The sequence below is a fragment of the Mustela nivalis genome, assembly GCF_964662115.1.
Source record: "Mustela nivalis genome assembly, chromosome: 4".
Lineage (NCBI taxonomy): Eukaryota > Metazoa > Chordata > Mammalia > Carnivora > Mustelidae > Mustela > Mustela nivalis.
Genome location: NC_139023.1, coordinates 117,686,305 through 117,701,979, shown reverse-complemented (window position 1 = coordinate 117,701,979; position 15,675 = coordinate 117,686,305). Strand labels below are relative to the sequence as shown.

Genomic DNA, 15,675 nt, shown 5'->3' with positions numbered 1-15,675 from the left:
ACATGGGAGCAGCCAATTATATAAGCCAATGAATAACAAAATCAAAGAAACACATCAACAATAATACAATAATAGTAGGGGACTTTAATAGCCCTTTCACTGAAATGGACATATCATTTAAGCAAAAGATCAATAAGGAAATAAGGGCTTTAAATAACACACTGGACCAGATGAACATCACAGATACATTCAGAACATTCCATCCCAAAGCAACAGAATACACATTCTTCTCGAGTGCACATGGAATATTCTCCAGAATAGATCCCATCCTGGGTCACAAATCAGGTCTCAACCGCCAAAAGACTGGAATCATTCCCTGCATATTTTTGGACCACAGTGTTTTAAAACTCAAACTCAGTCACAAGAGGAAAGTTGGAAAGAACTCAAATACATGAAGGCTAAAGAGCATCCTACTAAAGAATGAATGGGTCAAACAGAAAACTAAAGAAGAATTTTTAAAAATTCATGGAAACAAATGAAAATGAAAACACAACTGTTCAAAATCTTTGGGATGCAGCAAAGACAGTCCTAACAGGGAAGTGTATAGCAATACAAGCCTTTCTCAGGAAACAAGAAAGATCTCAAACATACAACCTAACCCTACACCTAAAGTAGCAAGAGAAAAAAGACAGCAAATAAAGATGAAACCCAGCAGAAGAGAAATAATAAGGTTTAGAGCAGAAATCAATGAAACAGAAACCAAAAGAACAGTAGAACAGATCAATGAAACTAGGAGCTGGTTCTTTGAAAGAATTAATAGGACTGATAAACCCCTGGCCAGACTTAAACAAAAAGAAAAGAGAAAGGACTCAAATTAATAAAATCATGAATGAAAGAGGAGCAATGACTACCAACACTGGAGAAATACTAACAATTATTTAAAAAATATTATGGGGGCACCTGAGTGGCTCAGTCATTAAGTAGCTGCCTTGGGCTCAGGTCATGATCTCTGGGACTGAGCCCTGCATCGTGTTCCTTGCTCAGCGGGAAGCTTGATTCTCCTTCACCCACTCCCCCTGCTTTTATCCCTTCTCTTGCTGTGCCTCTCCCTGTCAAATAAATAATTTTTTTTTAAACTTTAAAAAAATAAAAAATAAAGGATAAAATCTCTTTAAAAATAAAATTAAAACATATTATGAGCACAGAATACCAACAAATTAGACAGTCTAGAAGAAATGGATACATTCCTAGAGACATATAAACTACCAAAACTGAACCAGGAAGAAATAGAAAACCTGCATAGAGCCATACCAGCAAGGAGATTGAAGCAGTCATCAAAATCTCCCAACAAATAAGAGCCCAGTGACAGATGGTTTCCCAGGGACATTCTACCAAACATTTAAAGAATTAATACCTATTCTGAGACTATTCCAAAAAACAGAAAGGGAAGGAAAACTTCCAAACTCATTTTATGAGACCTTGATTCCAAAACCAGACAAAGACCCCACCAAAAAGGAGAATTACAGACCAATATCCCTGATGAACACAAATGCGAAAATTCTCACCAAAATACTAGCCAGTAGGATCCAACAGATCACTCACCATGACCAAGTGGGATTTATTCCTGGGCTGCAAGATTGGTTCAAATCCACAAGCAATTAATGTGATAGACTATATTAATAAATAAAGGACAAGAACTATATGATCCTCTCAATAGATACAGAAAAAGCATGAGACAAAGTACCATATCCTTTCTTGATTAAAACTCTTCACTGTGTAGGGATAGATGATACATACCTCAATATCATCAAAGCCATCTATGAAAAACCCACAGCGAATATCATTCTCAATGGGGAAAAACTGAGAGCTTTCCCCTAAGGTCAGGAGCACAGCAGGGATGTCCACAATCACCACTGCAGTTTGGCAATGTGTCTAGACTAGAAGTTCTAGCCTCATCAAGCAGACAACAAAAAGAAACAAAAGACATCTCAATCAGCAAAGAAGTAGTCAAACTCCTACTCTTTGTAGAAGATATAATACTATATGTGGAAAACCCAAAAGACTTCACCCCAAAACTGCTAGAACTCAAACAGGAATTCAGTAAAGTGGCAGGATATAAAATCAATGCACAGAAATCACCTGCATTTCTATACACCAGCAGCAAGACAGAAGAAAGAGAAATTAAGGAGTCAATACCATTTACAATTGCATCCAAAATCATAAGATTCCTAGGAATAAATCTAACCAGAGGCTAAGACTCTGTACTCAGAAACTATGAAATTCTCATGAAAGAAACTGAGGAGACACAAAGAAATGGAAAATCATTCCATGCTCATGGATTGGAAGAAAAAATACTGTGAAGATATCTATGCTACCTAGAGCAATCTACACATTTAATGCAATCCCTATCAAAATATCATCAATTTTTTCACATAAATGGAACAAATAATCCTAAAATTTATATAGAACAAGAAAAGACCCTGAACAGCCAGAGGAATGTTGAAAAAGAAAAGAAAAGCTGGTAGCATCACCATTCCAGACTTCAAGCTCTATTACAAAGCTTTCATCATCAAGACAGTATGGTACTGAAACAAAAACAGACCCATAGATCAACAGAACAGAACAGAGAGCCCAGAAATGGACCCTCAACTCTATGGTCTACCAATTTTTGACAAAGCAGAAAAGAATGTCCAATGGAAAAAAGACAGCCTCTTCAACAAATAGTGTTGGGAAATTGGACAGCCATGTGCAAAAGAATGAAACTGGACCAATTCCTTACACCATACACAAAAACAGACTCAAATAGATGAAATACCTCAGTGTGAGACAGGAATCCATCAAAATCCTAGAGAAGAACACAGACAACAACCTCTTTAACCTCAGCCACAGCAACTTCTTCCTAGACCATCACCAAAGGCAATGGAAGCAAAGGCAAAAAATGAACTACTGGGATTTCATCAATACAAAGAGCTTTTTTTTCATCAATACAAAAACCTTTTCACAGCAAAGGAAACAGTCAACAAAACCAAAATACAACTGACAGAATGGGAAAAGATATTTGCAAACGACATATCAGATAAAGGGCTAGTATCCAAAATCTATAAAGAACTGAACAAACTTAACACCCAAAGAACAAATAATCCATTCAAGAAATGGGCAGAAGACATCCAAATGGCCAACAGACCATTTGCAGAAGTGCTCCACATCACTCAGCATCAGGAAAATACAAATCAAAACCACAATGAGATACCACCTCCACTAGTCAGAAAGGCTAAAATTAGTAAGTCAGGAAACAACAGATGTTGGTGAGGATGGGAAGAAAGGGGAACCTCCCTCCACTGTTAGTAAGAATGCAAGCTGGTGCAGCCACTCTGGAAAACAGTTGTGGAGGCTCCTCAAAAAGTTCCAAACAGAGGTACCTATGACCTAGCAATTGTACTACTGGGTATTTCCCCCAAAGATAGAAATGCAGTGATCCAAAGGGGCATCTGCACCCCAATGTTTATAGCAGCAATGTCCACAATAGTCAAACTATGGAAAGAGCCCAGATGTCCATGGATATATGAATAGATAAAGAAGATGTGTTATCTATCTATCTATCTATCTATCTATCTATTGCAGTCACCAAAAATGAAATCTTGCCATTTGCAATGATGTGAATGGGACTAGAAGGTATTATGCTAAGCAAAATAAGTCAATCAGAGAAAGACAATTATATGATCTCATTGATATATGGAATTTAAGGAACAAGGCAGAGGATCATAGGGGAAGAGAGGAAAAAATAAAACAAGAAGAAACCAGAGAGGGAAACAAACCATAAGAGACTCTTAATCTCAGGACACAAACTGAGGGTTGCTAGAATGGAGGGGGGTGGAAGGGATGGGGTGACTGGGTAATAGACACTGGGGAGGGCATGTGTAAGACTGATAAATCACAGACCTATACCCATGAAACAATACATCATATATTAAAAATAAAAAACAAATAAATAAAAATTTTGAAAATGTTTTTTGGGGGCACCTGGGTGGCTCAGACAGTTAAGCATCTGACTCGGTTTTGGCTCAGGTCATCATCTTGTGGTCCTGGGATGGAGCCTCATGGGTTCTGTGCTCAGCAAAGAGTTGGCTTGAGATTCTCTCCTTCCCCCTTGCCCTCTGACCCTTCCACCAGCATGCATGCATGTGCTCACACACTCTCAAATAAATAAACAAATAAAATCTTTAAAAAAATTTTTTTTGATACAGTAGATTCAATAAAATGTTATTAAGCATTTTTAAAAAATAAGTCTGTTTTAAACTGCAATGCAATATATGCTTCCATTTGCAATGAACAGTCCATCTTGCTATGATAAGAACAAGCATGGGAGCTATATTAGGGAAGCAGACACAACTCTGAATGCATAAACTCCCCTAATGTCAATTAAATGTATAAACTCCTCAATGTCAATTAAACATTTAGTAAGTAAATATAGAATATGAAAATTAATCAAAATTCATGAAGCAGAAGAAAGATGAATGGGAGACAAACTTGCCTGGTTTGAAAAGCATATTACGAGACAACTCAAGATTAGGGGAAGACCACATGATCACCATCATCCTGCTTTTGTTTTTGTTTTATTTAGAAGTTTTAGACATAGTTATTACAAAAAAGGGGGTTAATTCTGACAGTCAAGGACAAGAGAAATTTCTCTGAATTTATAGCTCCAGACTTTATACCCCTGGTTGTTATACTCCCTCAATTAGCCAAGAAAATAATCTCCAACAAAATTGCTCAGGATGACATAATCATTTCCATAATGGGTGAATATATTTAAACTCTACGAAGATTTAGAATTAGGTATAAAAATGATTTAGAAAATCAAACTAATAGTGAAGCAGGTAAAGAATTTAAAACAAAAACAGTATTAAATTTATAAAAGGAGTTTAAAAATGCTTCATTGGACAAGTTATAAAAGATTTAGATACTTAATAGTTTGTGAAGCAGGTTTGAAATGTGAAATGTCCATAAACTTCATTTTTGTTTTCAGTTGTTTTTGTTTTGTTTTGTTTTTTAATTGAAGTATAATTGATAATCCCAGCTTTAATTTTTTTAAAAAATCAGAGTTATCCACAAAGAACTTTTTATCCGGCTATGATGGAGTAGCTGTTCCAAACCAAGCATTCTCCTAAGAACAACCATAAAAATAAATAAAATACAAGGGGCAACTATTTGAAAACTTCTCTCTGATGAGAGTAAGCAAAGCAGAACTTGCAGGGCCACGTTCCTGGAAAGCAGGGAACACAAAGGCAAACCTAGCATTCTGTGCCCTTTCCTATCAAGGCAAATTCCGCACAATTTGTGGGGTAAAATTCAGAAAAAACAGACAGAAAGAAGGTGCTAGAGGCTAAAAAGCTGAGCAAATATTTAAGCAGCCAGCGATATAGGAAATTCCCAACTTTTAATGTTTGTGGACCCTCAGGGAAGCTATCTGTGCTTAAACATCTCCCACTAAGGTCAAAATGACTAGCAAAACCTCAAAGCAAAGGCTCTCTTTCTGCCTGGAGCACATATGTCTGCGTGTTCAAAAAATAACCAAAAGGAGTATTCCAAACAAAAAGATAAGAAAAACAAAACAAACCTCCCTGCTTTCCATAAGATTAAAGTCATACAGCCTTAAAATGCTAAAGTCACAAGATAAAGTCTGGAACTTTCTGTAATGTCCTTCAACATCATGATTTGTAACTATTTATGTAGAAAACATACATAACCCTGCACCAAACGTTTCCTCCCCTAAGTACTCTTTTCTTTGTCAAGATAATATATCCCAGGCAGCTGTCCTAACTTGGGCTCAAATAAAACTCTTTTCCTTTCTCTTTAAAAATTTGTAAAAGGTTTATTCATTTTGTATTGACATTTCCTGGTGCACTCAACTGGATATGAGAGCAACTCTCGTGAGATCACCTGGGGGGTCCTCTGTAACTTGGCCCTGGGTACCAGCTGGGTTTATGGCCCTCTGACTTCTCAGCTCACAAATGTGTCAGATGAGCTCTCCTGATATCTGGACCTCCTTAATTTGAGTTGATAGTCCTGACTTTTATTCAAATTGTTGAAGGTTACAGGGAATGTTCTCTAGGTGGGCATAATCTAGAGGAGTTGGAGTTGATGGGTGGGCTGTTTTAATTTGGCATTATATTATCGATTTACTATTAACATAAGGCTTGAGTAAATTTTCTGGCTAGAAATATGAGAGACTGATTCACTCAGCTCTTGAAGAATAGGGACATTTCCCCCTTGTGGCCAAATGAGGCTTTCAGGTGACAGAAAGCCTAGTAGAGAGAGAGAGAGAACTATAGGGGTCCCATAGGAAATGTCCTGTCTCATAAGGTAATTAATCATTGGCTAATCCAAGAACACACCCATAAAGACTGATCATTCAGTGATCCCAGCCCCCTTAACAGTCCTAGACCTCACTGAGAGAATCCAAGACACACCAGAGGGTGTATCACAAGTCTTGAAAGTATCTCTCACAAGCAGTCCCCTCTCAATGCACCACACTTAATACTCTTAGCTCTTACTCAAGCCTCATTCTAGAAATAAAACTGAAACCAAAAGGAATGGGGAACCATGCTTCATAAGCTGCCCAGCCCCTGGAAAAACAATCATCCCCCACAGGAAACTCCGGCAGGCTAGAGGTACAATACATGTAGATCGTGTACTTGCAAGTGCGTACTATTGGGAAAATTTAAGGATAACCTGAGTCTCAGATCCCAAGTGCAGTTCTTTGGATATGTCAGGATTAGTTTTCTTGTGCACAAAATTAAAGAAAGCCAGCTCTAAGACTAAGCAGGCAGAAACTAACAAGCCATCTGGTTGAATCAGCAAAGCTCCTGGTTTTTGAGGAGGAACCAATGCTGGAGAAGGTACTCTGGGCTTCATTTGCTTTGTATTGTTCTGTTTTGTTCTTCCCTCTGAGCTTCATTTGGTTTCTCTGTTGCTACCTGTGGCCAAAACTGACCAGGTTCTAACTGGCAGTGGAAAATAACTACTTAATGGATCATAAATAGTGCTATTTCGCCATCAGACTTGCTTTAATAAAAGGAGGGTACTTGGAAAGTGGGAATTTCATGTCCTCTCCACACAGATTACTGAAACAGAAGTTCAATTTTGTTTGCAGCTCCTTTGTGTATGTATATCCATATCTGTTACCAATGAGATTATTTTCTCTACTTCCAGATGGTATTGCTAGAATTAATTTGTGAAGGAGCTCTATTTCATGAAGTTTAAAGGCAAGAGCTTGTAGAAATGGGCATTCTAAAACTCAAAGGTAAAAACAACTCTAATGCTTTTCAGGTTCACATCAATCTGGGATAAAATTCCATACATTCAGGCTTTTATGTTACTCCATAATAAAGCTACCTCACGGGAAGGAACCCAACTGATGGTCTGAAGAGATGAGAGTAGACAAAAATTTCCGACACCTGACCCCCTTCCCAAGGAGTCAAAATAATGAGGAATGGGGGAGGAAGAGAGGCAGACCCTGGAAATCCTACAACCACCTGGCCAGACACAGACACAAGGACCAATGCCCAAGCCACTGCCAGCTCCTCCACCTCCTTCAGGGACCTGAGAAGCAAGCAGAGAAAAAGCCCTTTCTGCAGGAGTGAGAGACAGGAAATGAAGATAAGAGCAAGTGAGTCCAGACTTGGAATCCGTCTCTGGCCTCGCAGGCAGCAGCCTTAACACCTCTGCCTCCACCTCTCCTCTTGCTCCGGTACCACCACCTGGGCCGCTGAAGCTGCAGCTCCTAGACCATCCCCGGCACCTCCCCCACCATCAACTCCTGCTCCTCCCACCCTCACTCTCCAGGAGCCCGAAGCCCCCCAGGCTATTGGGCCTCCTCCTTATGAAGTTCAAACTGGAGCAAAACCTACATCAGCATGACGAGGCCTGAGGTAACTCCTGAACTTAAACCACTCACTTCATATTTCCTCCGCAGGAACCCCAGGGAAAACTGACAGCAGGGAACAAATTGTTGAGTGGACACAGGTGCAACATATTGAGTATTAAAGCTAATTCAAAGTTGTTGGCTTAACTAAAATGGACATTTTTGTAGTTGTCGACATCAAATATAAAGCAGAAAATCAGCCTTTATTCTACCTGAATTTATTAAATTCATGTTTAACTTAAAATGATAGCTAAACTTGTCTGTCTCATGAAGTTTTCATGGGCACTTGTCAAGAGCAAATAGGCTAAACAAAGCTTATAGCCTTCAAAATCTCTGGTAAATTAAAACTTTGAAGTTTTGCTCATCTATATGATAAATTGGGTTGACTTCATTGGATATTTAAGTTTTTCCAAATAAGATAAAATACAGAAACATTTAATACTAAACATAAGATCTCTTTGCTTTTGTCTTATATATTACAGAGAAACTAAGATATTTGGGTCTGTCAGTAAACATGTTTTATACTTTATTAAAAACATACCACGAAAAAATTTCTAAAAATTATGAAATGTATTCATAAATTTGCCAGTCTAAAGAATTCTAGTGTAATAGACAGTTCACACCTATTTACTACTTAGCTTTCACTGGAGAATAAGATTTCTAAGAGTTAAAATTCTGAGGGCACCTGGATGGCTCAATTAAGTGTCCATCTCTTGAGTTCTGCTCAGGTCATGATCTCAGGGTCATGAGATAGAGCTCTGAGTGGGGCTCCACACTGGGTGTGGAGCCTGCTTAAGATTATCTCGTTTCCTCTCCTTCTCTCCCAGCCCCCAGCCCCACTCTCTAAGGAAAAAAAGAAAAAAGTTAGATTTCAAAATGTAGAGTACCTGGCTAGCTCAGTCAGTAAAGCATGCAACTCTTGATCTCATCTCGAGGTTTTGAGTTTGAGTCCCACGTTGGGTATAGAGATTATTTAAAAATAAAATATTTTTTAAAAAAACAAAAAACTGCTAAATGTAATTGAGACTGCTAAAAATGATAAAACAGCTCTGTATGTAGGAAACCAGGAGACATGGGAGAAATGTATACAGAATGAAAATATATTTTTATTGAGAGAAAAGAAAATAATTTTGTCCCAAAAAGACTGATTATTTTACACGGGAAGGCTCAGAGCCCGGGGGGGGGGGGGGGGACACCTGGGTGGTTCAGTCAGTTAAGCGACCCATTCTTGATTTCAGCTCAGGTCATGATCACGAGGTCCTGAAATTGAGTCCCACAAAGGGCTTTGCACGCATGGAACCTGCCCGAGATTCTCTCTCTTTCCCTCTACTTCTCCCCTGCAACACTTTTACACTTTCTCTCTCCCTCTCTTGCTTTCTCTCTCAAAAACAAAAACAAAAACAAAAACAAAACAAAAAAAAAAAGGAAAGGCTTACAACAAAGTCTGAAAGAAAAGGAAAGTTGTAGAAGGTTTGTGAAGGGGAATCTTTGGAAAAGAATTTCATGCGTGGTCAGCACTGACTAAACATCAGAATTTATCCATTTCTTCTAGGTAGTCCAATTCGTTGACTTACAGTTTTTCATAATATTCTCTTATAGTTGTTTCTATTTATGTGGTGTTGGTTGTTATTTCTCCTCTCTCAGTTGTGATTTTACTTATCTGGGTCCTTTCTTTTTTCTTTTTTGGTAAGTCTGGCTATGGGTTTATCAATTTTGATAATTTTTTCAAAGAAACAGCTCCTGGTTTCATTGATCTATTCTTTTTTTCTTACTATAACATGTATTGCTGTGCTCATCTTTATTATCTTCTTCCTTATGCTGGTTTTAGCTTTTGTTTGTTGTTCTTTTTCTATACCAGTTTGCTTTTCCCCTTAAGTCAGGAATAAGACAAGGACGTCCACTCTCACCACTTTCATTCAACATAGTACTGGAAGTCCTAGTCACAGCAATCAGATGGCAAAAAGAAGTAAAAGTAATCCAAACTGGTAAGGAAGAAGTTAAACTTTCACTATTTGCAGACAGCATACTCTAGGTAGAAAACCCAAAAGACTCCACCAAAAAATTCCTAGAACTGATACACAAATTCAGTAAAGTCACAGGATACAAAAATCAATGTACAGAAATCTGCTGCATTTCTATACACCAATAATGAAGCAGCAGAAAGAGAAATTAAGAAAACAATCCCATTTAAAACTGCACCAAAAATAATAAGATATCTAGGAATAAACCTAATGAAAGAGATAAAAGACCTATACTGTAAAACTATAAACACTGACCAAAAAAAAAAAAAAAACCACACAACAACAACTGAAGACAACACAAAGAAATGGAAAGATACTCCATGCTTCATGCTTATGGATTAGAAGAACAAATACTGGACGCCTGGGTGGCTCAATCAGTTAAGCATCTGTCTTCAGCTCAGGTCACGATCCCAGGGTCCTGGGAACAAGCCTAACATTGGGCTCCCTGCTCAGCAGGAAGTCTGCTTCTCCCTCTCCCACTCTCCCTGCTTATATTCCCTCTCTGTGTCCCTCCCCTCTCTGTCAAATAAATAAAAATCTTTAAAAAAAAAAAAAAAAGAACAAATATTGTTCAAATGTCTATACCCAAATCAATCTAGACATTTAACACAATCTCTATCATAATACCAATAGCATTTTTCAAAGAACAAACCATCCTAAAATTTGTATAGAACCACAAAAGACCCTGAATAGTCCAAGCAATCTTGAAAAAGAAAAGCAAAGTTGGAGGCATCACAATTCAGACTTCAAGTTATATTTACAAAGCTGTGGTAATCAAAACAGTATGATACTGGCACAAAATTAAGACACATAGCATAGAAAACCCAAAAATGAACCCACAAATATATGACCAACTAATCTTCAACAAAACAGGAAAGAATATCCAATGGCTAAAAAATAGTCTCCTCAACAAATGCTGTTGGGTAAACTGAACAGCAACATGCAAAAGAATGAAACTGGACCACTTTCTTACACAAGACACAAAAATAAATTCAAAATGGATGAAAGACCTAAATGCGAGAACTGAAACCATATAAATCCTAGCAGAGAACACAGACAGTAACCTCTTTGACATCAGTCATAACAACCTTTTTCTAGATATGTCTCCTGAGGCAAGGAAAAATAAACTATTGGGACTCTATTGAAATAAAAGCTTCTGCACAGCAAAGGAAATATCAACAAAACTAGAGGCAATTCTACAGAATGGGAGAAGATATCTGCAACTAATATATCTAATAAAGAGTTGGTATCCAAAATACACAAGGAACTGATACAAGTCAACACCCAAAAAAACAAACAATGCAATTTAAAAATAGGCAGAAGAAACGAACAGACATTTCTCCAAAGAAGACATACAGATGGCCAACAGACATATGAAAAGATGTTCATCAACATTTACCATCAGGGAAATGCAAATCAAAACTACAATACTTTATCACCTCACACCTGTCAGCATGGTTAAAAATCAACAACAGAAGAAACAACAGGTGTTGGCGAGCATGTAGAGAAAAAGGAACCCTTGTGCACTGTTGAAAGAAATGCAAGCTGGTGCAGCCACTCTGGAAGACAGTATGGTTCCTCAAAAAGTTAAATATACAATTACCCTATGACCCAATAAATCACACTACCGGTATTTACTCAAATACAAAAACACTAATTCAGGGGGCGCCTGGGTGGCTCAGTGGGTTAAGCCGCTGCCTTCGGCTCAGGTCATGATCTCAGGGTCCTGGGATCGAGTCCCGTGTCGGGCTCTCTGCTCAGCAGGGAGCCTGCTTCCCTCTCTCTCTCTCTCTCTGCCTGCCTCTCAGTGTACTTGTGGTTTCTCTCTGTCAAATAAATAAATAAATAAATACTTAAAAAAAAAAAAAAACACTAATTCAAAGGGATACATGCACCTCTCTGTTTACAGCAACATTATTTATAATAGCCAAGATATGGAAGCAGTCCTAGTATCCATCAATTGAAGAATGGATAAATGTACACAATGGAATATTACTCAGCAATAAAAAAAATGAAACCTTGCCATTTGCAATGACACTGAGCAAGAGAGTATTGTTAAGCAAAATAAATCAGTCAGAGAAAGACAAATACCATATGATTTCACTCATATGTGGAATTTAAGAAACAAAACAAATGAGCAAAGGGGAAAAAATAAAAGAGTGAGAGAAACCAAGAAATAGACTCTTGGGTGCCTGGGTGGCTCAGTCGATTAAGTGTCCAACACTTGATTTCAGCTCAGGTCCTGATCTCATGACGAATGGGACTGAGCACCCCCCTACCTCAGTATCGGCCTCTGCATTCGGCGGGAGTCTGCTTGGATATTATCTCCCTCTACCCTTTCCCCGGCTCCTGCTCATGTTCCTGCTCGTGCTCTCTCTTTCTCTCTCTCCCTCTCTCTCTCTTTCTCTCTTATAAATAAATAATTCCTTTAAAAAAAAAAAAAAAGAAAAGAAAGAAAGAGACTCTTGGGCATCCTGGCTGGCTTGGTCAGTGCAGTGTGCGACTCTTGATCTGAGTATTGAGAGTTTAAGCCCTACATTGGTATAGAGAGCACTTAAAACTAAAATCTAAAAAAACCAAGCAAGCAAGCAAGCAACAGACTCTTAATTATAGAGAACAAATTGATGGTCACCAGAAGAAAAAGGCTGTGGGCCTGGGTTAAATAGGTGATGGGAATTAAGGGCTTCAGTTCTAGTGATGAACACCCAGTGATGTATGGAAGCGCTGAATCACTATATTGTACACCTGAGACCTAATATAACACTGAAGGTTAACTAACTGGAATTGAAATAAAAATGTAAAATGAAAAAAAAATACACTGGTATAAAATGAAAATCTGGTTTTTTTTCTCTGTTAAAAAAACAAGGTTTTCTTGGATTGTTGGTCTGCTCTTGATAAGAAATTACAAAGTTTTTTTTTTTCTTAATCTGCCCTGTAAAACCAAGTTTTTTTGTTTTTATCAGGTCTTTAATTACTTGAGAAAACTAAAATGTGCCAGTATTAAAGGAGCTGATGATTGCTAAGAGGTAGATAAACCTTGTATAGAAGCTTTTATTGCCACTTTAGTTAAACAGATCACAAAGTTTAAGTTTTGCAATGATCTCCAATTGTATTTAGGCATGTGCTTTAAAATTTTTTTATATTCTCAACAAACTCTCCAAAACTTTAAAATTCTAAATAAAGGTTTTTTGACTAATTAGGCTTGTTTGTTTGCTATGTTAGGTTACATGGGAAACACTGTCATAACCTTCTGAGATTATATTATGTGGGTAAATGCTACATAACTGTTCCAGAAATTATATGAAATTCCTAAAGCTTTAATATGACGCAGAATAATGACATCATTTTAAATTCCAATTACTGAAATATTAAAATTTTAGGCGTCTCAAAAATAACCAGATTTACTTATTGACTGCATTATAATGAGCTCTCCTCAGATCTTTAACCCTATCCATTTTTGAGTCTTTAGTCATTGACAGTTATTATTCTGATACTCTTGCAGAATGTGTTTCAACTCCAAGAAGATTCACAAAAAGGACTTTTGACAAATGTAAGTTTCTGATACCCTTAAGATCACAGAACACAACTAAATTTCCAGCACTAACAAAGAAACTGCTCTCAGACAAAACTGAAATTAATTAAAAGGGACTAAATGAATTAAGAAAAAATAATTATGGTTTTTATAACTCTGGTTTAAAACTGCTGGTTCTCTGCTCTTCCAGATTTAAGGAAACTTCTCCTAAGATACCTATGACTTACAAAAATAGGGTAAAATATTCCTTCGTGAACATATTAAAACATTTCTCTTTTCTCCCTACCCGAAAACTCCAGAATTTAGAAACTCTCAGTGATGAGCCTTGCTTTCATGGCAGTTATTTATATAAGTTCAGTAAGAATCTGTTCTCCATGTTACAGGCCACCACTGGAAACACTGGTTATATTACCAAGGCTTTGACTGGAATGTCCTATTTGAGAGACACATGCATAGACTCAGATATGACCAGACAACTTTAAGGAAGTACAGTTGACTGAAATGGTACCAGCAGAGCCTCTTAGAGATGTTGGCCTGACACCTTGCTTACAGACCTCCTAGCAGCCTTACCAAGTAGTAAAGAATGCCACTCCTGGCAGGTGCAAGAAACCTCAGGATATTCAGAGAACCTCAAGAGGAGAGGAACTCACTGATACCAATGGACAGTGCAGTAGAATCTGATGGCAAACACTTGGCTGAGCTCTTGGCCTTGAAAAGTATTAAAGGTGCAATCTGAAATTCCTTATAAAAGTTCCAAAAAAGCAGATGTATGTATTTAAAAGAACCTATATGTTCGATTACTATTCTTGCTGTACTTCTGTAAATAATTCAGCCAAGTTTGTTAAAACTGGACTTACTTTACAAACAAATTGGTCTTAATTTGGCTATCTTTGACAGGAATGAAGATCACTTTCGAGACTGTACTTTAACAACACACCTTGGAATGTTAGATTTAGTTCTGATTAAATATCTGAGTGTTTGTTGTTTGCCTATAAAACTGGGCTTGATTCTGGTTTCCTCCAACATCTGGCTATGATTCTCCAAACCAAGGTTCCTAATCTCCTCCCATTTTCTAGCCTTAAAATCATTAGGAATGAAAATTGCCCTTTTTCCCGAAGCTTGGCAAACTGAAGCTGGACAACTTGAGATAAACTTTAAAGAAGTTGCTGTATTTGTACAGTATAATATATACACTATAACATATATAGACCATCTTAGTGCCTGTTGCTTTATGGGCCACACAGAAGGATCACCAGACACATGCTAACAACAAAGCAGAAAAATCCGTCAGATTGCTGCTGCCTGTTCTCATTCCATTTGAGCCTGATATCTAGAAATCTCACTAGCGGTGTTCAGGACTCAGACACTGGGATTCGAAGTTGTTCCAACCCTTAACCTGGGTTTTTCTCTGGTTTCCATAGAAATGCCTCTTGGTAATTTACCTGATTGCTTGCTAAACAAGGCAAAGTCTACCTGGCAGCCAATACCAATGGTCACACCTCTACTAGCTCCTCCTCAGAAATAAGAATCCATATAAATAGAATCAAACAGGGAACCACTTGGCCACAACAGGCTCTTGACTACCACTCCCCACCCCCTCCCACCAACTTTTGTTTCAAGGTGGCTGGGACTGGTTTAGTGACATTATCTTGGATAACCATAGGTATCAGATCAATTTTAGAGGGAATGAGAACATTGGGTTTAACTCTACTGTTACTATAGCTTGGAATATAGTTCAGGATAAAGTCAACAATGTTATATATAGTGCCAAAAAAATGCAGGAAAACATCGAAGTTCTCAGATGACCAACTACCTCCAATATCCCCTCCATTAAAACAAGAAACCAAGTTACATACTACACCATGTCAAATCCTTTTATTCCAAAGCCCTACTGTGCCCTCTATCAGCCTGAAGCAGTTACAGACCTCTGCCCATGCTCCATAAAAATGAAATAAAACATGGACAATGGGGAATTACAACAGAGAAAAATTTAGCGTGTCTGAATCCATGTTGCTTCTATTTCTCATGCTGCTGTGACCCATATGTTAAAACAAAACAAAACAAAACAACAACAACAAAAAACTTCTGCTCAACCCTGCACACAAGCATAATACAGCTGAGATTTACAGAAGTGCTCTCTTATCAGAAATTTACTTCACCTGAGGAGATCAACTACCCAAACAATTCATCGTCCCAATCCAAGGTTGAGAAATGACCTCAGTTCAAGATAGAATTGAAACTGTTCCCCATAGGGCTGA

At 37.8% G+C, this 15,675-nt stretch overlaps 1 protein-coding gene and 1 long non-coding RNA gene across 6 annotated transcripts in view; one reads left to right on the top strand and one right to left on the bottom strand.

Annotated features, from left to right (window-relative positions):
• ABCG2 (ATP binding cassette subfamily G member 2 (JR blood group)) overlaps window positions 1-15,675 on the bottom strand; it is a 159,646-nt gene that overhangs the window by 45,556 nt on the left and 98,415 nt on the right. The window lies entirely within an intron of this gene.
• Window positions 6,577-14,414, top strand: LOC309862594. 2 transcript variants are annotated; one of them, XR_014310596.1, is made up of 4 exons: window positions 6,577-6,839; window positions 7,270-7,871; window positions 13,388-13,435; window positions 13,801-14,414. It is a non-coding gene; the product is annotated as an uncharacterized lncRNA (long non-coding RNA). The 2 variants fall into 2 exon arrangements; XR_014310597.1 differs by lacking the exons at window positions 13,388-13,435; window positions 13,801-14,414 and having other exon boundaries at window positions 7,270-8,425.